We start from the raw sequence: 25,730 nt of genomic DNA on the forward strand, positions 1-25,730 counted from the left end.
TAATAGTGATTATATCTGGCCCTTCAGGGTGGCTCTCACCTCCACCACAGGAATCACTTTGCAAGTATTAATTAGTTGCATTTGTTCAGGGAGGCCCCAGGTGGAATGCAGCAGGCACTGAGGAGTGGAAGAGAAGCCCTGAGCCACTCTATCAATCCAACAGGAAGGTCAGTGGCTCCGAGCCCAGGCTTAATCCACGTGGTGTACCAGAGAGCAGAGTGAGTCAACAGAGCGGTTCTGGCAAAGGTTGCAAGAACCAAGGGAAAAAGAATGCAGTCATAACAGCCTAAGGGTTCCCTCATGGAAAGGAGGGGAAATTCTAGTTATCATTGGGTTAATGAGTCCACATCTCCTAACCTGATGGCCTGCACCTGGTTTAAATTTGTCAGCCATACCAAGGTGGTCATTTAACTGAACCCCTGCTTCTGGCATCTCTCTTTTCCAAGTAAACATGCTCACGGCAATCAACCTTCCCCTATCACAGTTTCAACCTGTTAGGAATCTTAAACAGCCTATAAACCCACCACTGCCTTTTTATAAGGGTCAGGGTGAGGTCCAGCCTGTTGCCAGTTCTTATAATAAAGTTTTATTGGCACACAGCCATCCTCATTCATGCATGTAAGGTCTATGGCTGCTTTGGTGTTTCAACCACTAACCAGAATAGTTGCAACAGAGATTGCATGGCCCACAAAGCATAAAATATTTACTATCTGGCTCTTTAGAGGAAAAAGTTTTCCAATCTCTTGTCATGGTAGTACTTTGACACAAAAGACTTCTGACAAGTGAAAAAAATACTTTAAAGTTTCTGATTTATTTTTAAATCATGTGACTTTTGCACTACATTGAACCCATGTTTGTCTTAGTAATAAAAATCACAGCTATTTTGTTTGTCCCAAATCTACAGGTGAAATAGATGACCCAAGAAAATGGACAATGGTTGTTTGGTGCTCCAAAATGATAAGGATGAACTCATGGGTTAAATTCCAAACTTTTCAGTCTAGCATTTGAAAGTCCATGGTATAGGCAACCTAGAAGTTTACTTGAAGTTGATTTAGCCAGGGCACAATCAGAAAGACAGTAGACAGTCCAGGTAACATAAAAAGAAGGAATTTTACACAGGAAATCGATTACAAAGGGGATGGAAGAACTAAGATATCAAGAGGGGACAGGGAGACAGCTGAGAGATTGACACAGCAGGAATCAGCTACCCTCCCCCATCACCAACCACCCAGGATGGAGACAAAGGGAGCAGGCAGAGCACTAGAACCCTGAAGCTGAGGTCCATCCCACAAAAGCTTGGAAACCACAGTGGGCTGTGGTGGCGTGATAGAGGAGCAATAGTGGGCAACTAAGGCTTCTCCTTCCCTCTACCCTCCAATCTTCCACTAAGGGCCCCCCTCTGCCAAACTCTCCCTCCCTTCCCCTCCGTTCGCCCCCCCCCCCCCCCCCCACACACACACACACACACTGGCCTAGCCTAGCTACAATAGAAGCCAGGTGGCAAGGGAGCCTGGGAACTGTAGTTTTGTTGCATGTTACAGAGTAAGAGAGGGTATTTAATGGGTCTGAAAGCATATAAGCAAATGACTGGCACAGATGGCCATAAGGAAAGGTTGTTGCCACTAGAAAAAGTTCAACTACATGGCCATCAAGAACCCACAGAGAGTGACAGAGCCTCAGTGAACTCAGTACAGTGCAAGATTTGGTCCTCAGAGCTACAACCCAGAGTTGCCCTCTGACCACAAATTATTGCTTCTATGAACATTCACTCTGATGAAATTCATCTAAAAAGTTGATGCATCATACACCAGAGTAACTGGATAGCTGATGAGCTATTGGGAGGCCTGAACATTAGTTCCCTTTATGAAAACTGCAAGGGAATCCAAATCATCCAGACTCTTTGGAGCGGAGAGGCAGACTAGGGGCATTTGTTTTATCATCAGTACATTTTCAGGCAGTAGGTTCCCAAAGGCTTAGCGATCATCTCCACAGTAAGGATATACATCCAATCAAAACCAAATCCATATTATCTTTGGATCAAAGCCCTCTCCACAGAACTGTGCTGACAGAAACAGTGTAGGCATTTGCTTAGTGACTAACCCCTCATGACTGGCTAATGGACAACTCTTTATTTAAATAGAATAACATAATCAATCACATCTTAATCTGGCCTGGGGAACATTCTTCCTCTTTGAGAAGACACACCTTTGCTTTTATTCATTATACTAGTGGCCTGGTGCACAAAATTCATGCACTGGGTAGGGGGGTGTTCCTCAGTCTGGCTTGCACCCTCTCCAATCTGGGACCCCTTGAAGGATGTCCTACTGCCAGTTTACAAGGATCAAGCCTAAACCGGCAGTCAGACATCCCTCTTACAATCTGGGACTGCTGGATCCAGCTGCTCACCTGCCTTCCTACCTGCCTGAGTGCCCCTAATCACTCTGCCTGCTTGCCTGCTCACCCCCACTCTCCCTCCCCACTGGCCTGCTCACTCCCAACTTCCCCCCACTGTCCTAATCACCTCCAACTGATGGCCTGCTCACTCCCAAATGGCCCCCCTGCTGGTCTGCTTACCCCAACAGCACCTGCCATCCCATCCTGGCCTGATCTCACACACACACACACACACACACACACACACACACACACACACCCTTCCAGGCAACCCAAGGTCCCGGCCCCTCTTTTTTTTTTTTTCTCTTTTTTATTTTCAGCACCTCCTTGAGCACAGGCCAGGGCCGGCTGGAAGCTGGTATCTAGGATTTATTTATCTTCTAATAATTAAAACTTTGTAGCCTTGAGTGGAGGCCAGAGCTGGCCAGGACAGGCGGGAAGTTTGGCTTCCTCCATTGCTGGGGCAACCCAAGCCTCCTGCTTGCTCCAGTTCTGTGGCCGGCCGCCATCTTGGTTGGGTTAATTTGCATACTTGCTCTTGATTGGCTGGTGGGCGTGGCTTGTGGGTATATTGGAGAGATGGTTAATTTTCATGTTTCTCTTTTATTAGTGTAGATGTTGCTATATGACTTAACTCTCAGAAGGCAACACTTCCAGAATGTTAGCATAGCAGGACTGGGGAATGAAATGAGGTGTATTCACTACAGCCCCTCACAACCCACATGCAGGCCCTCTCAACATTGTTTCCATGGTTGCAGAAGACAATTCAGTGTTCTGACTATATCCTGCACATCCCCATTCACAAGAATTTGATGATATGTTCCTCCCTAAGGAATGAACATTCCCAAGCTGCTTCCAAGGCTCAGACTGGTACCCAAATTTCATTGTTCTGTCCTAAGCCCCAAGTCAATATAACACAACTGACACACCTCCAAGGCCTTGAAGTAACTTATTTAAACTTTCTTTATGCAAAATACTCTGCCATAATTATGACGATAGGTCTAATTTGACTTACAAAGTTACATACCAAGAACAGGAATTATGTTTTCCTCACCTCTGTATCTCCAACAGTGTTTGCCTTACCCTAGGAGCCCAATTATCTGAATAAATAACTCTGACAAATGATGTGGTTTTTCTCCAAAGATTTCCCCCTAAACTATCCTATTGTTAGATAAGATTTTGTATTTTCTCTTCTTTTGACTTAAAATCTTAGTATGCTCATCAATTTGTCTTGGGTCATTTTCTGGAGGCACACAAAATAGTTCTATTCCTTCTTTCATGTGGCAATACTTATTTGAATAGAGGTATAGATTATGCCCAAGTCTCCTTTTCTCTCAGCTATACCTTTTACACTTTGAGTTCTTTATAATGTCCATCACATTGGCTCTGTGTGATGAGTGTCCATTCTACCCTCCACATCTACTGGGCTTCTATTTAAATTATGCCTGACATTTAAAATTATTCCTAGGTATTTATATATGTTTGGTCATTGTTGTATGCTCTTGAAACTCATGTTAGATAACTTAATTCTCTCCTAGTCTCTAATCTTACCTGAAGTTTTCATCTCTTCTGAACAATGTGGACTACCAGACCACTTTCTTCCAGACCAGCTCTGAATCAGTGCATTCCTGGGCTCGCTCTATAGATGCTAGAACTGGCTCCCTTGCTGGAGATTGAGCAGTCCCTGTCTAGCCATCCTGTCAGTTGTCACAGAGGTCTTAGTTAATATTCAAAGTGCATTCATATAAATGTGTTCAATTTTATAATAATCCTCTTCACCCTACCTTGAGATAATCTATTAGTGCCTGTGTATGCATGAGAGAGAGAGAGAGAGAGAGAGAGAGAGAGAGAGAGAGAGAGAGAGAGAGAGAGAGAGAGAGAGAGAGAAGAGAGAGACTAAGTGTCTCTCAGGTACCCATCTCCCAGCTGCGTGCATTCCCAGTGCCAACAGCTCATCCAGGCCACCCTCAGCTCTAACCAGACAACTGCAAAAGCCTGCCTCCAGCCTATTCTCCACACAGTAGCTACCTTGAGCTTTTGAATGTAAATCTTGTCATTATGCTCACTTCCTTAAAACACTGCAATAGCTCCATTTTGTTCTTGGGAAAAGACCAAAATTCCCAACAGGATCTGGTGGCATTCTGTAGAACCTTTAGAAACCACTTACCGGTCCCTGAACTCCCCACCCCAGACTAAATCAAGCAAACCTCTGTATAACAGTCTTGTAGCCCTCTGTGCCATTTCCATGATTATGTCATTTTATGTGTACAGGTGTGACTCTGATTTATGTCTTTCTTTCTAACGTGTAAGCTCAGATGGCAGGGATGGTGTCTGTTTCTGCTCATCACTGAAGCCCCAGCATCAGGCACAAGGCCTGACACATAAAAAGGCCCCAGTGAGTATTTGTGAATGAAAAGAAGAAAGAATGGTATGGTGGACGGAATAATAGCTGCTCAAAATGTATTCATGTCTTAATCCCCAGAATGTGTGCACAGTCTCTTTTACAGCAAGGAGGATTTACAGATGTGATTAAGTTAAGGATCTTGGGATGTGAAGATTTGCCCAGATTATCCAGGTGAGTCCAATGAGATGACAAGGTGCTTACATGAGGGAGGCAAGGAGGTCAAAGGAGGAAGTAGGAGATATGACGATGGAAGCAAGAGGTTGGAGTGATTCATGGAAGCGATCAGGGGCCCAGGAAGCTGCCTCCAGACGCTGATGCTACCCACACACCCCCTCTACTCCTGGTGACTGCCTAAAACCTGGTAACACAAAGGGAATCAGAACCCCCTGTGACACCTGAGCTACATCCATTAGTGGTGGTGGGAGGCAACATTTGGAGCCCATGTCTTCTAGGTCCTTGTCCCATGATCTGTCCACCACCTACCATGGCTCCCTGTCTACAGGCCAGAAGGATCAGGATGCTTTGAGGCTCGATCTAAGAAGAAAAAAAAATGACACTAAAACTTTTCCAACCAGAGAGACCCAATGTATTACCACCTGCACATTCCACTCAAATGTATTCCAGAGCTTGTCTTTTCTCCCTCATTGCAGACCCAGGTCTGCCTGGCATGTGTCCTAATTTCTCTCTGCCTCAAAGGAGCCCCCTGACCTAACGGGGCCGGTTCTCCTATTCAAAGGAGTGCAAACTCCCTGCCTCAGCAATGACATAACGTTTGCATAAAGCCTGAATTGAGATGCTCTGAAGCTGGCGATGCATTCAGAAAGCCCCTTGCTCTGTTCCTGTCCATCAGCCTCGCTGGAGATCATCTGGCCGACGCCTCCGTTTCCGCACAGCCAGCCTCAGAGGCAGCGCAGGGAGGCAGGAATTGGGCCAGCTGCCTGACGACTTTAATGTTAAAATGTGTTGAACATTCACAGGCCACAGAACTCTGCTAAGTGAACCAAATGGGCCTCCCTAAAGCCATATGCTCACTCTATCACATCCCAGCTGCAGCCCTCCTGCGAACAGGGAGCAGACTTGCTAAGGGAAACTTTGGTGTGTGTTTTTTCCTTCCTGTTGAACTGCTAATGCCAGATGCTGATGTCACAATCCAAGAAGTGGCAGAGAAAAGTCAGCAGCAAGCAGAGCATCCCCAGAGAGCAAGAACCTACCCTTCCCTAACAAGCACGCTTTAGAGGTATCTCTAGACTGTTGCAACCCCTGTGCATACTTAAAGAATGAGATCATTACTGAGTGATTTCGAGCTCCGGCAGAGACTGGCTAGCTCATCACCAACACACTTTGCTCCTTCTCTTGGTCCTACAGTCAGACCACATTAGTGTCCGCATTCCCTGCAGTAAGGTGTAGCCAATAACTGAGTTTTGGTTAATGGAATGGGCTATGTGCCACTTCCATTAACATGGAATCTTCCAAGATCTATGGTGACCGATCATCCAGATTTGCCCAGGATTGTTCCCATTTTAGCTTGAAAAGCTCTGCATCCTGGGAAATCTTTCAGTGCCTGGCAAACAACAACGTTTAGTCATCCTAGTGGTTCCCTGCCCTCGTCACCTGCCAGCTATACAGAGAGGCTCCCAGGCCCTGGATCATAGTTCCCACACTCTGGCAAACATCACCATCACCTGCAGGGTTTGTGAAAACACCCTGCCCAGAGTGTCTGATTGCAGGGCCCCTGTCCAGAGTGTCTGATTCAGTAGGTCTGAGGTGGGGCCTAGGAATTTACATTTTTAACAAGTTCCCCAGAGAGACTGGTGCTGCTGGACCAGGGACCACACTTTGAGAACCCTGCCCCTAGCTCAGTGGTCCTCAAATTTTGCTACATATTGGAGTTACCTGGAGAGTGAGGAAAAAAATCCCATTATCTAAGCTGCTCCCCAGATCAAAAACACCAGAATCTCTGGGAGTGAGTCCCATTCAGTAGTTCTTAAAGTTCAATTTTCAGTCAAGTTTGAGAACCAGTGGCCCAGATCAGTGTTTTCAAATGTGAATATCCCTGGAGATATGGTTAAAATGCAGACTCGGAGTCTGTCACTCTGGGAAAGGGCCTGGCATTCTGCATTTTAAGAAGTTCCTGGGCTCTGACCAGCCACACTTGAAATAGCAAGGCCTCAGCGTGGTGGGCCTAAGACTAGTTTAGAGTGCATCAGAATCACCTGGAAAACCTTGTTAGCTTGCCAGGCCCCACCCCCAGAATTGCTGACATAGTAGGTCCACGGGGAGGCCTAAGAATTTGCATTTTTTCACATTCCCAAAGGAAGTTCTGCCTACCGCTACCAAAAGAAGAAAAAGGACTGGATTTTGAGGGACCAGCAACAAGTAAATATTGACTACCTGAAACAGAGCCTGATCCTCCTGAAATTAACAACTCACACTGTGCGTGCCCAGTTTTCCCTCTGATGCAGGGAAATGGTCACAGTGACAAAAATCTTCTTTAATCTCAAAATTAACCATATAGCTTCTGATAGAGGTCAAAAAAGGCCAGGATAGAAATATGCCACGCCGGTGTTGTACGGTGGTTGAGTGTCACCTCATGACCCAAGGAGATCATAGTTTGATTTCCAGTCAGAGCACATGCCTGAGTTGCAGGCTCCATCCCCAATAGCGGGCATGCAGGACACCGTTATCATCATTAATGATATTTCTCACTCTCCCTTCCTCTCTCTGAAATCAATTTAAAAACATTTTAAAAATTATTAGAAATATCTCCTGGTGAATACTATAATATTACTAGTGCAAGACAATAGTAGCCACCATGGCTGCCACTGTTGCCACTATACCAGATGCTGTCATAAGCACTTAAAATTTTGTCCTTTGCCCTAGCCAATTTAGCTCAGTGGATAGAGTGTCAGACTGAAGGGTTCTGGGTTCAATTCCAGGCAAGGCTTGATCCCTGGCCCCAGTCAGAGCTCCTGTAGAAGGCAACCAATCAATGTGTCTCACATCAATGTTTCTCTGTGTCCCTCCCCTTCCCTACCACTCTCTTTAAGAATCAATGGGAAAATATCCTCCGGTGAGGATTAACAACAACAACAACAAATTTGCCTTAAAACAACCTCGGAGAGAAGCAGTATTATCTCCTGCACATTTAGGAAACTGAAGCACAGAGAAGATAAGTGGCATTGCCAAGGTCAGGAAATAGAACCAGAATTTGAAATCAGATGGTCTGACTCCAGTGTCCACTGTCATGATTATTGCCCTGTACTGTCTGACTCCTTTGGGGACTAGAAAAAAGCCTGAGAAGAAACATCTAGACATTCTTATTTAAGATGATTATAACTAATTTCCTTGTCTCCTTCCCAAGTTTTAAACTTCTGGTATTCACTAAGACTTTATTTGTTTTTACAGAGAAAATATAAATCCCCAGGGGAAGAGGACATGAAATGATCCACCACAACCTGAAGAATCACTGGAGATCCCCAAATGCCTGCTTCATAGCAGAAGCCTAGGAAATTTGTCAGCCAATAATTTCCAGCCCCCATCCATAAGATATATTATACTTGCAGCAAATCAGAAGCATTTTCCAACCCATCTGTGATTTTAGACAAGTCATTAAACCTCGCTTAGCTTCTGTTTCCTCATCTAAAGAAGCAGGAGTAAGAACCAAGTCTTGCCTCATCGGGTGATAGTGAGCATTAAACAAGGTAGCACGTGTCAAGCACTTAGTTTAGTGTCTGCTCCATAGTAAGCATTAAAGAAGTGTTAACGATTATGAGTTATTATTATCATAAGTTTAAAAATCTACTTTGAAGTATTATTATGAGGATTAGACATAATATATATGCCACTCCTGGCACTAAATAAACATAAAAGTGCTAGCCGTGATTAATATCCCCACCATGTATCATGCTACCTTTAAGTGAATTCATATTTGTGGAGCACTTATCATGTTTCCAGAGTTCGTTCACTCAACAAGTATTATTGAAGAAGATCACATTCTGCATACGTTTTGATGGTGGAGCCAATAGAATATATGGATGGATCAGATGTGGGGTCTGAAAGTAAGAAGTCAACACTGATCATCAGCACATAGTTCTGTTCACTATAGGACAGAACAAGAGGAACACAAAGCTGAAGACATAGACAAAGTACAGAGCACGAGGAAAACTGGGCATGAGAACTTTATTCTTTACTCTGAGGACAATGGGGAGCCATTGAAGGGCTGAGAGCAGAGGAGTGCTGACTTGAGGATGAGCCCAAGTACAGTGGAACCAGCAGATATTCTTACATAATAGTTTGTGTGAAACACAATGGGACCTAAACTGAGGCAAGCCCAGTAGGAATAGACAGGAGCAGAGATATGTGAGTGACTTGCTGGTGTGTCAGAGTGAATTGTTGGTTGCTTGAATGGAAAAGGTGAGGAAATAGAGGAGCCCAGATGAACTTCCAGGTTTGTAGCCAGGGAGCACAGTAGTATAAATCTCCACTCACCAGCACTTCTTCATTCTCCTTTTTTTCATTCCCATCAGACACCCTGCTACTTTGTGCTCATATTAAAACAAATTCCCAGAATTCCCTGTGGATACAGGTAATTGTGCAACACCATTCCAACCAACGAGACATGTGTCCAGTGGCACTTTCTGGAAGTTCCTTAAAAGGGCTCATTCAGCTGAGACACACCATCTCATCTCACCCTTCTTCTTTCTTTCTACCTGGAACATGGACAAAGAAGGAAGCTGGGAGGGGGCATGCCGGGCCGTATTGAGTCCACAGCTAAACCAAAGTACTTGGTTTCTGATGACCCCACACAACTACAGTGCTAGCCCTGAGCAGCTGACATGCCTGCCAAACAAGGAGCAGGTTGTAGAAAGAGCTAACCCTGTAATTTTTATAACATAAAGGATCATTCTATTCTGGTCTCGGGTAGAGAGGGATGTGTATTATTTTCCTTTGGCTTTTATCACTTGCCATTGAATAGAACCATAGAACCATGCAATTTAGCAGCTTGGCAGGTTTCACTTTTAAATCACTCTTGCCTTCTAGGGGAAATGAAATGATGTGGATTTGCCTCTACTAACTAACACGTGGGCCCAGGATGAGCGTCCTCTCAGAGGTGGTGCTGAGCCCTTGCCTCCAGAGCTCGCCTTCATCCATCCCCAGACTGCACTGAGCTATCTCTAGTTGGGTTCAACTTAGAAGTTCCTCAGCACTTTTTACATGCATTTCACCACAGCTGCCCCTTCAAAGAATATCTTTGGGTATATTGCTATAAGGCAAGGCTTTAAAAGGTAAAAGATGTTGCACTCTTTGCCTCCAATGGAATGGGTTGGAATATGCTCCATCCTGTGGAAGCCAAGGTGGATCTCCTCCATGCAGTGCCCCTTGACTTGGCTATCCTGACCTTGTTTCATATACCACCACCCAAGACCTTGCCTTTGCCCTTCTGCCCTTCTGCTCTGCTGCCCTGCTGCCCAGAAATGTGGTACTGTTAGTTCATGCAGAGCATGTTCCTCTCCCAGGGGAAAACGCACATTAACCTAGCTTGTAGGCCTGATGTCAACACCAAAGAGTGGTTTCTCATTTTACAGTGAAAAAATGTAACCGCCACATGAAAAGAATATTTGAAGAACATCTCATCAGAGCGAAAAGAATTTGTTTGATGGACTGTTTGAGAGCCTTATGATAAAGCACAGTTAGCCTTAAAAATGGGACCAAAACACTTGGAGTTGGTTAACCCAAACTTTCACATCTATCCCATGTTGGTGGTGCCCATTTCTCCAGCACCAGAAACATTTAAATACCTTCACTAAGAGTCCTTCCCCTGAGGAGACCTACATTTGTGTAGGGATTCTCCTGACTGCCAAGGTCTTTCTTTGCATATGTGAATAGCTGTAAGGTGGTGACCTATTCTTACCGTCTCTTTAAGGTCTTCTGCTCTGATCTATTATGTATCTATATTAAAGTTTATCGCTCAGAAGAAATCCTATTTCTCTCATTTCTCAGTTCTTAAGCAGTGGCTCACTTTAGACCCCAAGGACTGACAAGAGCAATGAAACTAGACTGATTTCTGCCTGTGGCAAATGAGCCCTTCTCATAACTACATATCTAATGTTATGTTTGGTACCAGTGAGACTTTTTACATTCTGGGCCACAGGGAAAAGTTTTAGGAAGGCCCCGTCTAGCCCTTCTGCTTGCAAAGTAAGCCACAATTTCCCTAGAAAGGGGCTTTAGAGCAGGATGTCTCCAAATTCCAACACTGACTGAGCATAACTATGCCTCTGTCGGTAGGGGCCAGTGCAGGACTTATTTCATATTTGAAGCTTATTGGGCAGTCATTGGCATGGTAACATAGCAATTTCCCTGTTGTCCCTTCCCATAGTCCTAACCCTCTTTCTTCTCCCCAGCAGGCCAGATTAATCACACTGCATTTGGACAGCTGAATGGTGAGCCCATTTGAGGATTTCTTGGCACCAGAGGTGGGTTCCGAAACATTACTGCTGAGATAGTCAATTTCTCTGGCACGGGCATGAGGGAAACAACTTGCTGTTGACATACAAGTCACCATATGCAAAAATGTACCATTCCAAGAGGCCATTTGTATGGGTGAATGCAATAGTGAAAAACACAGTAGGAGAGAAGGATTCTGTTGGCTCCTTCATCCCTCTGAGCTGGCATCTGTCTCCAAACAAACAGCACCAAATCAGCCATCAACCCCATCACCCCTGGCTGTCCAGGCCAGAAATGTGATGGGGATTGGGAGTAGCACACAGCCACCTGCTCTCAACGACTCGTGGGCACACCCTCTGGACCCCATCTACAAAATGGGATGGTTGGACTAGTCAGATTCTACAGCTTCCTGCAATGTCCATATTCTATTTTAACAGGAGCTTTATTAATTACAAATCAAAGCTTTTTAAGAACATAGGGATCAAAACTTCATAATAAAGGAGGAGTAATTCGTCTGGCAAACATGAGTGTCTTCCACATGTAAGGCACGCTGCCTTCTGCCAGGGGAGGCTCGGTTACCATGGAGGTGCGATTTTGATCCTACCATTTTGTCTTGGCAACTATTTAATGCAGTTGGAACAAAAAGTCATTAAAATGACAAGGTTTTATTTTTTTCCCTATGCTCTGTGCATGCCAGTTTCTCTCACTCCACACCTCAACTGTATTCCATCCCAAGCATTATCCTAGCCCCTCAGAACTGATCCCAGACTCAGAGATGTGGTGGTCTCAGGGAGGGAGCCAGGCAGCTGGCTGAGAGTCAATAATGAATGCAACTGTCCTGGCCAGTGTGGCTCAGTGTTGTCCATGCACTGAAAGATTGAGGGTTCAACTCCCCATCAGAGCACATACCTTTGTTTGGGGCTCAATCCCCAGTGGGGGGCATATGGGAGTTGGCTGATCAATGTTTTACTCTCTCGTTGATGTTTCTCTCCCTCTCCCTTCCCCTCTCTCTAAAAATCAATTAAAAACCTTTTAAAAAAAAAATGGGTGCAACTGAGAATGGTGGTGAGTGATGCACGGGTTCCTTCCTAGATATGTTTATTAGCACAATTCCTCCTGCCTGTAATGGCCTTTCTTTTCCTGTCTTCTCTACTTCTTTCAGAGACATGCTCATGCCTAGCTTACTTCACAGTCAATGCAGGACTCCACAATTCAAGACCCTGCCTTTCCCTCAGGAGCATGTGGCCACTTGCTGCACAGAGTTAGCATGGACACATTGCCCTTTCACTTCTAGTTGACATTTCAGTAGTTTATGAAAATTTGACAGTTAGATATTTTATTGATCACCTACTAAGGACAAGCAAGTTACTGTACTATCTCTACCCTACAGAGATTTGAAGACATAATCCCACCCTTTAAGGAGTTCATAATCTGTTGAGTCTGATAAACAAATATGCAATCAAACTCAGCAACTAACAAAGTGGAGTAAATGTTTGGTAGATGTATGAGTAATGTGTGCATGAGTGAAGCATAAGGAATTCTGACATAGATTCCTTATACAAGGTCCAGAAGTCCAACTAATAAACCAGGAGAGGTGCTGATCACAAACCTACAGTGTATCCAGAGGCCACTGTAAAACCATCCAAGGGTCATTCTATCAGTACAGATACTTATTGGTTTTTTTGTTTGTTTGTTTGGTGTTTTTTTTAGAAACTGTCCACTTGGAAAGCATCGACATATCTCCCCAAAGGGATGTGGTACAGGATGGTTCCGTTCATATGAGAGAGAAAAGGGTCAGGAAGGTGGAAGTTAACATCTGGAATGGGCGGCCAGAGGAGCTCCATAAAGCACCGTCGAGGGAAGGAAGGAGGTGGGTGGGGTCTGAGGTAGGTAATCACATCCATTTCACAAATTGGCCTAAACAATCTGGTGTCAACCCAGTGTAAGAGCTTCTACAGGGTGGGAAAAGACAGAATGGGTGTCCAGGGTCTCCAGCAAGACTGGAGGGATGAAGCAGATGTGCAAGGACAGAGCAGCAAAAGCCAATGCCAGGGGTCAGACATTGAAGTCTTAAAGGACAAGGCAGGAAGGTTTCAATTACAGTAGCTGGTGAGGGACTCACGAAGGAGCACAGGGAGAAGCCCCATTCATCTTCAGACAAAGTCTGCCTCCATCTCCAGGACTTCCCGCCTGGGTTAGTTCCTCTGAGGGCAATGATGTGCTTTTGCAGCCCACAGGGAATCTCAGTCCTTATCTTTCTCTGGGCCCGGGCCCCAGTAAAATGATTCCTGCCAAAGTCCCAACAATACTGTCCTCTTCCTTTTATAGACACCAAGCAGGAAAAAGAATGCTTTAAATAATCAGATGCCTTCAGTCCCTGACATGCAGTGGTCAGAGTGGGGTGATCTGCAGCCATAGTTTAGTAGATCAGATGCAGGTCTTCCAGAGTGTCTTCAAAAATTAGTTTCTGCCGGGACCGGTTTGGCTCAGTGGTAGAGCGTCGGCCTGCAGACTGAAAGGTCCCGGGTTCGATTCCGGTCAAGGGCATGTACCTTGGTTGCGGGCACATCCCCAGTGGGGGTGTGCAAGAGGCAGCTGGTTGATGTTTCTCTCTCATTGACCTTTCTAACTCTCTGTCCCTCTCAATTCCTCTCGGTATAAAATCAATAAAATATATTTTTTTAAAAATTAGTTTCTGTCTGAACCTGGCATCCTCTACACCCAGTCAATATTAGACAATATGGTAAATTTGGAGAAGTTAGTACTTGGTGGTCCTCATGATCACTCTCCTGTGGGATTCAAGGACTGTGCCCTGCCCATGCATGTGAACATGCCCTTCTATGTCTCTGCTAAGCACATGTCTGTGAGGAGCCAGAGAGAGCGCCAGTTGACACTCATAGAAGTATTATGGTTAAGGCATTTTCTGCTGTGTGACTTTGGACAAGTCACTTTACTTCTCTGTGCATTTTTTTTCGCATCAACAAAATAGTTGTGACGATAATAGTACCCACTTCCTTAGCCTGTTGTGAAGATTAAATTCAAAATATATATAAATTTCTTCCGTCATAAGTGCTGAATAAATTGGAAAAACTTTGTCTAAAGGACTGAGTTTCCAGGAGTTGAATTCCATGCACTGAAATGACTGAGTGACTGATGGTGCTGAGCAGAAGCACAAACCCCAAAGCTCTCCATTCCTATCATGTAGAAATTCACCCATCCGGTCCCTGAGTTGGACTGGCCTGGCCCAGGTTTAATTTTATCAGATATATCCTCCGCCTGGCTTCCTCATCTTTATTGTTCTTTATGGTCATGTGATATCTCTATTCCTTCCCTCTATATAAAGATCATTTCTGTTTTCTGTATTTACTACTCAAATTGATGTATTATACCACAAGCTGTACATTTGTCTTCGTTCTGAAGGAGTAATAGTTTGGGGATGGTTTTGTAATTCAATAATTTGCTTTGCTATACAAAGCAATTCAAGTTTCTATTCCCCAGGGAAGAGAAAACAAACAAACAAAAAAAAAAAAACAAGCAAATAATACCACCTCAGTATATAGAAGAAAGGGGGAAAAATAAAAAACAACCAACAACAACAGAAAGGCAGTTTGACGCCGAAACCCTGAGGGTGAGAGAGAGTTCAATTTCACAGGGACAAATTATCCTCTCAAACACACGAGGTCTTTCACACCATTTGAATCACACACAACTATTATTGGCAGGGGCTGGTTAGGGCACGAAGACAGTTAACAGGTCTGAACAGGGTGCTGTAAACCAGCCAAGCGTGCCTTTTTTTAGATGCTCACAGAAGCCAGGAAGGTGGAAAAAAAAAAAAAGCTGTCTGAAATTTGCATCAGGAGTTGGAGGGCACCCAGGAGGTGAGGACAACAGCACACGCACACGGGAGACCCAGGGGAGCTTATCACTCTTGGCTGATGGAGGAGGTGAGTCTTAACTTTTCTCCAGCACCTGTTAGTGGAGTGGAATTCCAGTGAGAGCCAAACAAGTAGCACTGTGTGGACCACTGGCTTCAAGCTGGAGCTGCCACTTCCCAGCTGGTGCCATTGGGCAGACAACCCCCTGAGCCTGATTCCTGAGGCATAAAACAGAAACAGCAGTGGTACCTGCCTCACGGCGATGCAGTGGTGTGAGGATGAAATGCAGCAATCTGTGTCAAATGCTTAGCACCGGCCCTGGCATAGGCAAGCGCTTAGTATATATATCAGTTATTTTTTATAGAAGAAAACTTGGTTCATGTCCCAGTTCACTGCCAGCGACCAATACAACAGTCCTGAAAACTTGATGTCATTCCTATGAATCTGATGGCAGTTGACTCCCTGCCCCATAATTATTCCGAGTGCGGTCTCTGCCTACCTTGGGCTACAGGGGAGTCTGCTTTAAGGCCACACCCTTAAAATTCCTAGAAGCCCTCTTGTCAGACCAAAAGGCTCTACAGACACTATCTTAAATCATTCTGAACCCCTTTTTGCCCAGTTTTATTGATATGCAATTAATATATAACATTGTATATTTTTACAGGATACAGCATAATGACTCTCTCTCTCTCTCTCTCTCTCTCTCTCTCTCTCTCTCTCTCTCTCTCTCTATATATATATATATATATATATATATATATATATATATTAAAAGCCCAGCTACCAAACGGTACAACAACTAGAACGATTGGTCAACCAGTCACTATGACATACACTGACTACCAGGGGTGCAGACACTCAATGCAGAAGCTGCCTCCTGATGGTTAGTGCGCTACCACAATAGGAGCATCGCTTGGCTGACTGGTTTGAGCAGCTACTCCTGCTGCAAACCCTGGGCCCACAGGAAGAAACCCAGGCTGCAATCTGCAATCATAGCCTTCTAACCCCAGGCTCTTCCTCCTTGCTCCCTGCCACCTCCTCCAGATGCCTGCAGGCCACACAGAGCTGTAGCTGGGCTCACAGAGTTGACCCCGGAGGTTGGGAGGCAGGTTCATGGTTGCAGAGGGACTGAGGCCTACTCCACCGCATCTCAGTGCTCTTTTCCCTAGGCCCAGCCTTGACTGGATCCCCCGGAGAGACAAATGCTCCAGCTCCACAGAAGATGCCGGACCAAGGAGCAGCTGCTCAGAGGGCCTATCCACAGCCGCTTGGCTGACCTAGATGAGCAGTATCTATCCCTACAGGCTACATCCCCACCAGTGCACTGATAGGTATATATATAAATGATCGCCACAATAAGTTTAATTAGCATCCATTACCTCACATAGTTACAATTTCTTTCCTTGTAACTATGTGAGGTAATACCCCCACCTTCTGCCTCTGACAACCACCAATCTGTTTTCTGTTCCTATGAGTCCAGTTTTTTTTTTTTAGATTTCACGTGTATATGAAATTATAAGTATTTGTCTTTTTCTGTCTGATTCTTTTCACTTAACATAATGTCCTCAAAGTCCATTCCTGTTGTTGTAGACAGCAGAATCACCTTCTTATTTATAGCTGACTACTATTCCACTGAGCACATATAAGTTCTGTACAGTGGAGAAATAGAGAGTCCAGATGTCCCTGTGTTTTACAACTGTGTGAATTTCAGCACATTCATTTATTCACTCATTCAGGGTTTGTTGAGCACATGCCAGCCCGGTGCTGGGCACTGGGAACCCTAAAATAAACTAGGCAAGCACCGTCCCTGCCTCCTGCTGCTTCCATTCCCAAGGACACAGATGACAAAGAAGGTGGTGACGAGGTTATTATAAATATCGAGAAGCACACTGGAGGGGATAAACAGATACCGGGTGTGTGGTAGGCAGGGATAGGGAGGGCTCTGAGGGACTCTCTTGTGAGGGAGGGCACCTGGAGGCTTCAGAGGACGTTCAAGCCAGGAGATGAGGAAGAGCAAGCAGGCAGACAGTGAAGCAAACAGCCTGAGGAAGGGAGCCCGCTGAGCAGGGGGAGTTGGCTCTGCTGCCAAGACATCAAGGTCCCCTAGGATCCAGCCTCCAGCCTCAGCAGCTGGTCCTCAGCTGTAACCCTGCACCCTCACCTAGCAGACACCCTGACTTGTCCTCCACTCCTTCCTGCCCCAGTGCTTTTGAGCCTGTACTTCAACCTGAATGGAGCCACTCTATCATTTCCTCCTCTTCAAATCCAACACTTGTTCCTCTTTAAAAGTCCACATGAAGGCCTGTCTTTCAACAGCACCAAGTCTAACCTACACACTCCAGCCCTCTATTATCTCAATGTTTAAATATGCACATATGTGTGTGTGTGTGTGTGTGTATGCATCATATGTATATTATATTCTATCTTGAATATGTATGTATCCATATCTCTATATTTTTGTGAGTTGAAGAAACTTTATGAATTATCTGTTCAACCACCTCCTTTTACATAAAAAGGGAAAATCCTAAAGCTTTCAGAGACTCACTTAAGGTGACATACCTGGGATCTGAACCCAACAAAACACCTGGCCTTTGATCCCTCGGGGTGGATCTTACAAGAGTGAAAAGACTTAGATTTACAAGATAAGCATGTTCATTGCAAGCTCTCAAGAGGCCTGACTACTCACTCGAATGAGGAATCCACACTCAAAGCCCTTTTTACTTCTCTGCACCTTCACACCTGCTGCCAGCACGCTTACGTCTGCTCCTCAGTTTCCACGCCTCTGCGCCACCACAGTCCTTAGAAGTGGAAACTGCTCAATAAATGTCTGTGAATGAATGAACAACGGTTGAGTGGGACACAGATAATGGGAACTTCGCAGGGAGGTCTGGGGGGAATAAAGATTTCCTAACAATTTATGTTGCTTTTGACATGCCATGCTTTTTCCCCTTGCCCAGGAGGCCAATAGCACAAATACACGCCTTGCCATGAAAAATTTACAATCACGCATTAGTCAGATACCCTGGTGACATGACTTGCAAACTGGAAAGCCAAGGTCGCAGCAAAAGCTGCTGTAAATCAAACGTGTCTTAAGCACAGCAGCATCCTGTTGGGAAATCTACCCACTCACCGTGTTTCCTCCAGGACAAACGCTACTTAGGACACCTCCTACCTAACACTCAGACGCACGTGACGCCAGCTGCATCTGTGGCCAGCCCTCTACGAGCCAGTAGCTCCAAGCAAAGCTTATTTTCCACGCAGAGCTCTGGGCAACTGCAGGAAAAGATCTGAAAGGCTTTAAAACAGCATTTCTCAAGCTGTTCGACTCGATATTCTTAAGTGTTGGGCAAACAAAAGCCTTTTGTGGTCAAATAATTTAGGGAAGCTGTGCATATATCCTGTGGTATTCTTGAGTTTCACAAAATGCCCATGGAAAATCCTGCAGGGGAGGGGGCTGGCTAACCTTGCTTACCCAGGTCCCCAACTGTTTGGCAGAAAGGGCTCTTGTACCCACAGCAGCAGCTCTGTGGAAATTTGGGCTCTACAGTGCTAGCGCTTTATAACCATCGAGGCCATTCAAAGGCCTTGTGCCAATTTCCCCTCCACGCCCATGGGTCTTTAGGAAACAGAAGAGTCACAGGAGAGCACTGACCACGTGGGAGACCAGGGACTCAGCTTTTCCCAGCAAATAGAAGCAAAGAAAAATCTGTCCCCGGCCTTTCTCGTTGATGAACCCGCCTCAGCCTTCTCAGATGCCCCGATATTCAAGGCCTGTCCAACAAAAGCAAATCTGGACTCTGACCCTAACATCTGCAATAGCTCAGAGTTAGGCGGAATGGGACTTTCTTTAATAGAGAGGAGTAGGCAAGGCCAGAAAGAACCAGATGTGGGGGTGTGTACATGACTGTACAGTAAATCAGAGACTGTTTTACCTGGAGGCCAGCCTGCTAGCCTGCTCTCAGGAGGGGCTGCCTGCTGGCTCAGGCTGAGGGTGGGTCAAAGATCAGGGCCCTGGAGGAAGGAGAGAAGCTTAAGCAAATTTGGGGAACATGCATTTTGTTCCAATTGATCAGTGTGGAAAATACAGTTCAGCTAATCGATTATGGGGCAAGGAATGGGAATTTGGAAGGTCTGTGTCTGGCCTTGTCACAAGTAAGCAAGGAGGGCATCTTTGGGTCATATCTAAGGCATATGGAGACCAGTGGTTCTCTGCAGGTGGATGTTTTCCAGAACACATAGGCTGAGCACATCCCTTAATCCTTGCTGTTTCCCAGGAGTGCAGGGCTCAGGTACAATTTGATGTGTCGAGGACCTGTTCACAGCTATGTTAATCCAGGACTAGTAGTACCTGAGTAAGTTGCTTTACCCAACTCTTCACAGGGGGCCTGTACCCTCTCACTGGACTCTGATAACACATATCCTTGTCTGGCCTTTCTGACTATTTCTGGGTACCACTGGGACTCTGCTTATTGGCAAACAACCCATCTCTCTGTCTGGCTGACTTTTGTGAATATATGTATGCATTTCTGTTGGTTAATTACCTAGGCATGGAATGTCTGGTTAATAAGATGTGCGTATATTCAGTATGATGTTAGTAGACACTGCCAAACAGATTTTCAAAGTGGATGAACCAATTTACATTCCCACCAGAAATGTGTGTGGTTTTTTCAGGTGCTCGAAATCCTTGCCAGAACTTGTTCTTTACATTGTAGCCATTCTGGTGGATGTTTAGGGAAATGACATAATAGTTTTAATTTGTATTTCTGATCACTAATAAGTATGAGCACCTATTCATCTGTGTATTGGCCACTTGAATCTCCCTTTTTATAGCATTCTAGGTCCAGTCTCCATCCATTTTTTTTTAATCGTCTTTTTTAATTATTGTGGAGGAATGTGAATGACCTTGTGCTACTTTGATCTCAATATCACTGTAAACACTGGTAACTCTATGCCCACATGGCTACTTGCCTCTAGCCTCCCAACAGGCCTGCTGGTGGGGGAGGATAAAGAGTAAACAAGTCCCTCTGAACTGGTGTCCACATGGTTCAGAAACAGTGTTCTAAGCCTTTTCTCTGCTGCTGTGAGCTTATCTTTTGAAAGGTAAGCTCATGGTTTAACATAGGCCCCTGACTTCCACATCTGACCCCTCCGGAGTGACCTGTGTGGCTGCCTTAACCCTCTGAGCACCATGTGTACTTCGTTTGCAAGATGAGGATGATAGTGGGCTTGCCTCAATTGTGCGAAATGGATTATTTAATGTAAGACATTGGCAACAGTGCCTGACACACTGGACGCCCTCAATACCCACCAGTTTTTATTATTCAGACACAGCTCGCTGACCTCCTTTGCTAATAGCACAGTCATAACTTATTTGCTTGCCCTGATTCAAGAATTGTAAGAACATCAAAAGGCATCAAGTTCTAGGCTTGTCTATGTTGCCCTCTCTCTAGGTAAGTCACTTAGTGAGGAGGCTGTGGGTTGTGGTTTCCTTACCTGAGAAACAAAAGGATTGACCTAGATCATCATCGCAAAAACCTTTCAGCTAACACTTCCCATTGTGGCTCCACTTTATCATAGCCAGGGACGGAAGGGAAGAGGCCAGAGTATACACACAAATGCTCCACCTGGCTCCGTTCCCAGCAGATCTTGTACCTGCTGCATTCTTCCAGGTGCACAGGAAAAGGTAGGTCAGGAGGAAAGGAGGTGCATATACCAGAAGAACATGGTGTCTCTCTCTCTCTCTCTCTCTCTCTCTCTCTCTCTCTCTCTCTCTCTGTCTCTCTCTCTTACACATACACACACACATTTCCATGTGAGCTCTGCACAACTTGCCTCTGTCTGATTTGTCCATCCTGCTAGCCCAGAGCCTAGTGTTGCATAATGTAGGGGAGGTACCTGGGATCTGAGAGGGGTAGCCTCACCTTTGCAGCCCTTTGCAAAACTCCATCACTGGCAGGTCCAACAGATACAGGAGAAAACCTGGGCCTCTTCCTTGTTACTCCCTGCCCAGGTCAGAGGAGAGTCTGAAAGATCTTCTATGCAGCCTAGTCGATCAGAAACAAAACAAATGAGAATCCAGGAAACCATTTCTAGTCTTTGTGCCACAATGTGCTCTCTGTGTCCTTAGCCTTTTAGCTCTCACCTGACCCTCTGTCAGATGAGGATGATATTGTGCCCCATAAGCATTAGGGGATCAGACTAGGAAGAAAGACATTAAAGGTTAACAGTGTTTATCTCTTAATGATGAAATTCCAGGGGACATTTCATTTCTCCTTTATACTTTTTCTGTATTCCTCAAATATCTAACAATGGGAAAATGTCTTTATAATAATAACAAACAATGCGTGTTATTAAAATGTAATGATAATTCTAGGCTCTGTGTTAGGCTTATTCAAAACAGATAATATCATTTTTGAGCACTTTCTCCCTTTTATTTCTAAACCTAGCCACATATTCACACAATTGAGAGGGGGATCTTCTGCTGATGGTGTAAAATTGAGCTGTGGAGTGTTGGAAATGTTACCAAAACCAGTGTGGCATTAGCTAAGTTGGTTAGCCTTTCAAGTACTTCCTCTCTTCCTTTGTAAAGGAAAGGGACTAGATTAACATCCCCCCAAGTTCTAACACTCTATCTTTGCTTCCTTACACCATCGGCCTGACACATGTGGAAGGCGCCTCCAGGGAACTGAGATGTATGTTGTTGGAACAAGGGCAGCGATGCCATGGAGCCCAGTGTGTCATTTCTCCCAGCTGAGCATCAAATCTACTGAAAAAGCGAAAGCAATAGGGGTCTTTGAAACCAGCTGGTTTTATGCAGACAACTGGGGGTTAGTATCAGGCCTCGAGGTCCTCATCAGACTACAATGGCTGTGGCAAGAACAGAATCTCCCAAATTAAACCTGTTGTTGGCACTTTGCAGCCACATTTATGGAGCTGACAGTTTGAATTATTCCCAAGTTATGCATCAGTAACACAATGGCAAACCATGTGCCCAGCACTGTCTCGGCCACCATGCCCCTCATTCCTTGCCAAACATGGAAGAAAACCTTTATGAGGAGGTTGAGAAAGCATCCTTGCTTCCCCTGACCCTCCCTTTATCCGTCTCTGCCCGTCCCTCCCACTGGCAGTCACAAAGTGGAAGCTGGCTTTCAGTCAGTCTGATAATGAACAGCCGGTTCTTGTTGGCAAACACCGACTTCTTCGTGGTGACTTCCAAAATCGCAGCAACAGTCTCTGCTGTTGTCATCCTCCCAGAGAGACCCTCCGGCCATCCAGGCTCTAGAGAGGAGATAACACCAGCCATTGGGACCCTTTCCTGGCTAAATGAGGATGGAACATGGTTCAAAAGAAAAGTTAACCTTTGGTGCTATCTGGGCTTCTGATGTTAAGGATGATTGTGTGATCTGTTTATCATCGATGCACACTGCAGTCTAGCAGTAAAGAATTTAGGAGGAAAGCCAAGGCCTTAGAAGGGTGGGAACTTTCCTGTGATACAGGGTCTTTCAAGGACTCAAAAGAGTTAGGCAGCTGCTCTGCCCAGAAAGGCCTGGTGCTAAGAGAAATCTAGGCAGCTCCCTCCTAGCACTCCTGTAAAATTACCCTAAACTAAGAGGTCGTTAATCACAGCTCATAACCAAACTTGGATGAGACTGCATGTCTAAGGATGACGAGCCCTGCACCTCTTTCCCTCAGGCCCAGAGCCTACCAGGGCAACTCCAACGGGCCCCTTCCTCCACGGCCTTCTGCACTGCTGTGCATCAGACCTCACCACTCTGCTTCATTGTGTCCAATCCTTCAGGCACTGATCCAGCACTCACCATGCACCCAACATTGGCAGGACCCGGAGGAATTGGCAAAATAAGATTGTCTCTGCCCTGAGCGAGCGCAAAGCAATTCACCAGGAGAAAGGCAGTAGTGTTTGCCCTTCTATCATTTGGACAGAGCCAAAGATGGGACGGAGAAGCACAGCTGCAGAGTCAAAAATAGAAACAAATAAATGTCATTCAGTGTGATGGGGGCTTATATACAGAGGCCGACTCCAAGGGACGCTGAAGATCTGAGAGAAAAAGTGATCAGCTTGACCTGGAACGGTCATTCCCAACACTGTGGCTGCAGCAGGACGAAGGCAGCAGAGATGGCTGTTAGTGGGCAGACGTGACCAGATGCATGGGTTTATTTGTGTTAGAATTGTCTGTTAATTGTTCACAGATGGAGCAAGAGGGACAGGAGAGAGTTAAGACTCAGATTATCAGCTTTCATAACTGAATGGTGGTGGGACCACTTACCAACAAAGGAAGGACCAGCTATAAAAGCCTCTATCATATTTATGCCACTAGCACTGCCCCAAAACCCTGACATGTGCCAGTGGACCTCAGTATCCCAGGGTGACAGTGGTCCCTATGGAAGTGTTTGAGGCCCAGGAGGGGTGCCCTGGAGGAGGTACCACAGGAGTTCATGTATCCAGCTCAGTGCTCTTGCTGAGCATCACTGCTCCCTCTCAAAGCTCATGACTCCACGAGAGGCCAGAGAGGATATTACTTCCTTAGCAATTCCTTAGAAAGTCGTGACATTCCTGGCAGGAACAACAGGAAAACAAGGAGGAGGCAACAGACCCTACTGCTCCTGCTGAGGTTTCCAATCTCCCTGCAGTGCCCCCTACTGGCAGACCTCACATGGAGTCAACTGGCAAAGAAATGTGTGGTAGCAGAGTCCCAGCCCCAACGTGGCAAAAAAGATCACAGGGTGAGTTTGGAGGTGAACAGCAAGAACTTAACTATTACCACACCATTCAGGACTCCCACTCACACCCACTGATACCTCGATACCTGACCTGCAGAATCACAGATGTTTACAGCTGGCGGAATATGAATTGAGAATGGTGCTCAGCAGACAAGACACAACTGGAGGCTCCTGGGGCTAATGCTATCAACAATTCTCCCTTTCAGGGCATTATCACTGCACATCCCCACCTGGATCTCCCTGACCCTCACCTAGACCTCCCTGAAGGTATCAGATGGTGAGTAATGCTTATGCAATAAAAACAGTTTGGGCAAGAAGGAATCCCACATGAAGAACTGGGTTGACTCTCCCAGGAATGACCATAGATTCTTGTCATGAGATGCTATAGTAACCCCCAGTTCTCAATGCTTAGCCTCCTGGTTTCCCTTCCCTTAATCTTAGCCTTGATCCTATACTCAGATGGTGGAATGGATGTGCTTGAATGGATGGATAACTAGTCCTGACCCTGTTAACTCTAACTTTGAACTCTTCCTGATGCCCACCCTGGTGCAAAAGCCTCCATAAAGAAAAAGAGAATTGGGCAGATTCACAGTTCTGACTACAGCCAACCAGAGATAGAATTGGTAAGATGGGTAACCTCAATCTCAACTCCATACCAACCATACTCACTACTCTCTCTGAGAAACAATAGGGCCATTTAAAAGAAAATACAGTACACCAATGCCTGGAGTTCTCTAAAAAATATGAGGCCAAATCCACAAGGACAAACATGGGTAAATACTGAGTACACAGAGATCTGGGTGTAATAATGCCTGCTGCACAGTCTTCTCTGAGGTAAGAGGAGTTGAAAGCACAAACTGTCTGTGAGCTGAATAGTATATAATATCAGTGGAGGATTGTTTGTACTATTCCTGCACTTGACCTAAGGCCTTTTCCAAGTTTATAGAGATTACAATAAGGGGAAAGCCCTGGAAGCAAATCTGCTTGGCCTCTTTATCGCGATGTTTCATCCGCCGCTTTGCTGTTCTGCTCGCTGTTCTGCTCAGGAGGCCGCAGGTGAACACGCTGTGTATTTGATCCAGAAGCTCTCCAGCTGATTTCAAAATACCCTCAGAACAAGCTCCATTTTATCCAAGCGAATAGCATGGTTTCCCTTCCGTAAGCAAAACCATGATATATAGGCAAACTCCACGCTAATTGGATAAACCAGTAGTAAAACCCCAAAAGAACAATTAACTTTTATGTGAAATACTCCCAGCTGAAATCTTGGAAAACTTGCATGTAATTAGCACTCTCTTCCAGCTCTCTGAAGTATAAAATACAATACATTAGGGCTTGTAACACTAATATCGCCAAGAACACGGCTAACGGGGGAAGTTTAATTTGCCACTAATATGCAGATGGCAGACTAGTTGGTACTTTCACCTGCTCTGGCTAATTGTTTTCGGTGTGATTTAGAAACTCCATGCCTATGATATGGTGCTCACAATGCATCAAATCCCCAGTGCTGGTGTGTGGTCATGAAATTCAGATTTTAAATTCAGAATTGATCTTATAGGTCATTTAGTCCTGTCCCTAAGCAATGGCTCATGGACCTGTAGCATTATAATCAGCTCAAGACAATTTACAAATGGTAGTTTCCTTGGTTGCATCCTCAGAGATCCTGATTTCACAGGTTTTAGTTGGATCTCTGATATCTCAAAAAAAAAAAAAAATATATATATATATATATATATATATATATATATATATATATATATATATATATATATCTTTATGAATGCCACCAGAAGATTCTGTGGAACAAGCATATTTGGGTACCACTGGTATCCTAAACCACCTCCTCAAGGCACAAATCCCCTACATAACTTGAG

General features: G+C 45.1%; 1 long non-coding RNA gene across 1 annotated transcript in view; it reads right to left on the bottom strand.

The window, feature by feature from the left end:
* Positions 1-21,152, bottom strand: part of LOC311620979 — a 123,672-nt gene extending 102,520 nt beyond the window's left edge. The window contains exons 1-2 of the long non-coding RNA XR_014794776.1: positions 21,039-21,152; positions 17,804-17,944 (exon numbers count right to left, since the gene is read on the bottom strand). This is a non-coding gene — a long non-coding RNA (uncharacterized lncRNA). The remainder of the gene's footprint in view (positions 1-17,803; positions 17,945-21,038) is intronic.
* Between the last annotated feature and the right edge of the window lie 4,578 nt (positions 21,153-25,730).

The sequence above is a fragment of the Pipistrellus hanaki genome (genome assembly GCF_964339955.1).
Source record: "Pipistrellus hanaki genome assembly, chromosome: 4".
Lineage (NCBI taxonomy): Eukaryota > Metazoa > Chordata > Mammalia > Chiroptera > Vespertilionidae > Pipistrellus > Pipistrellus hanaki.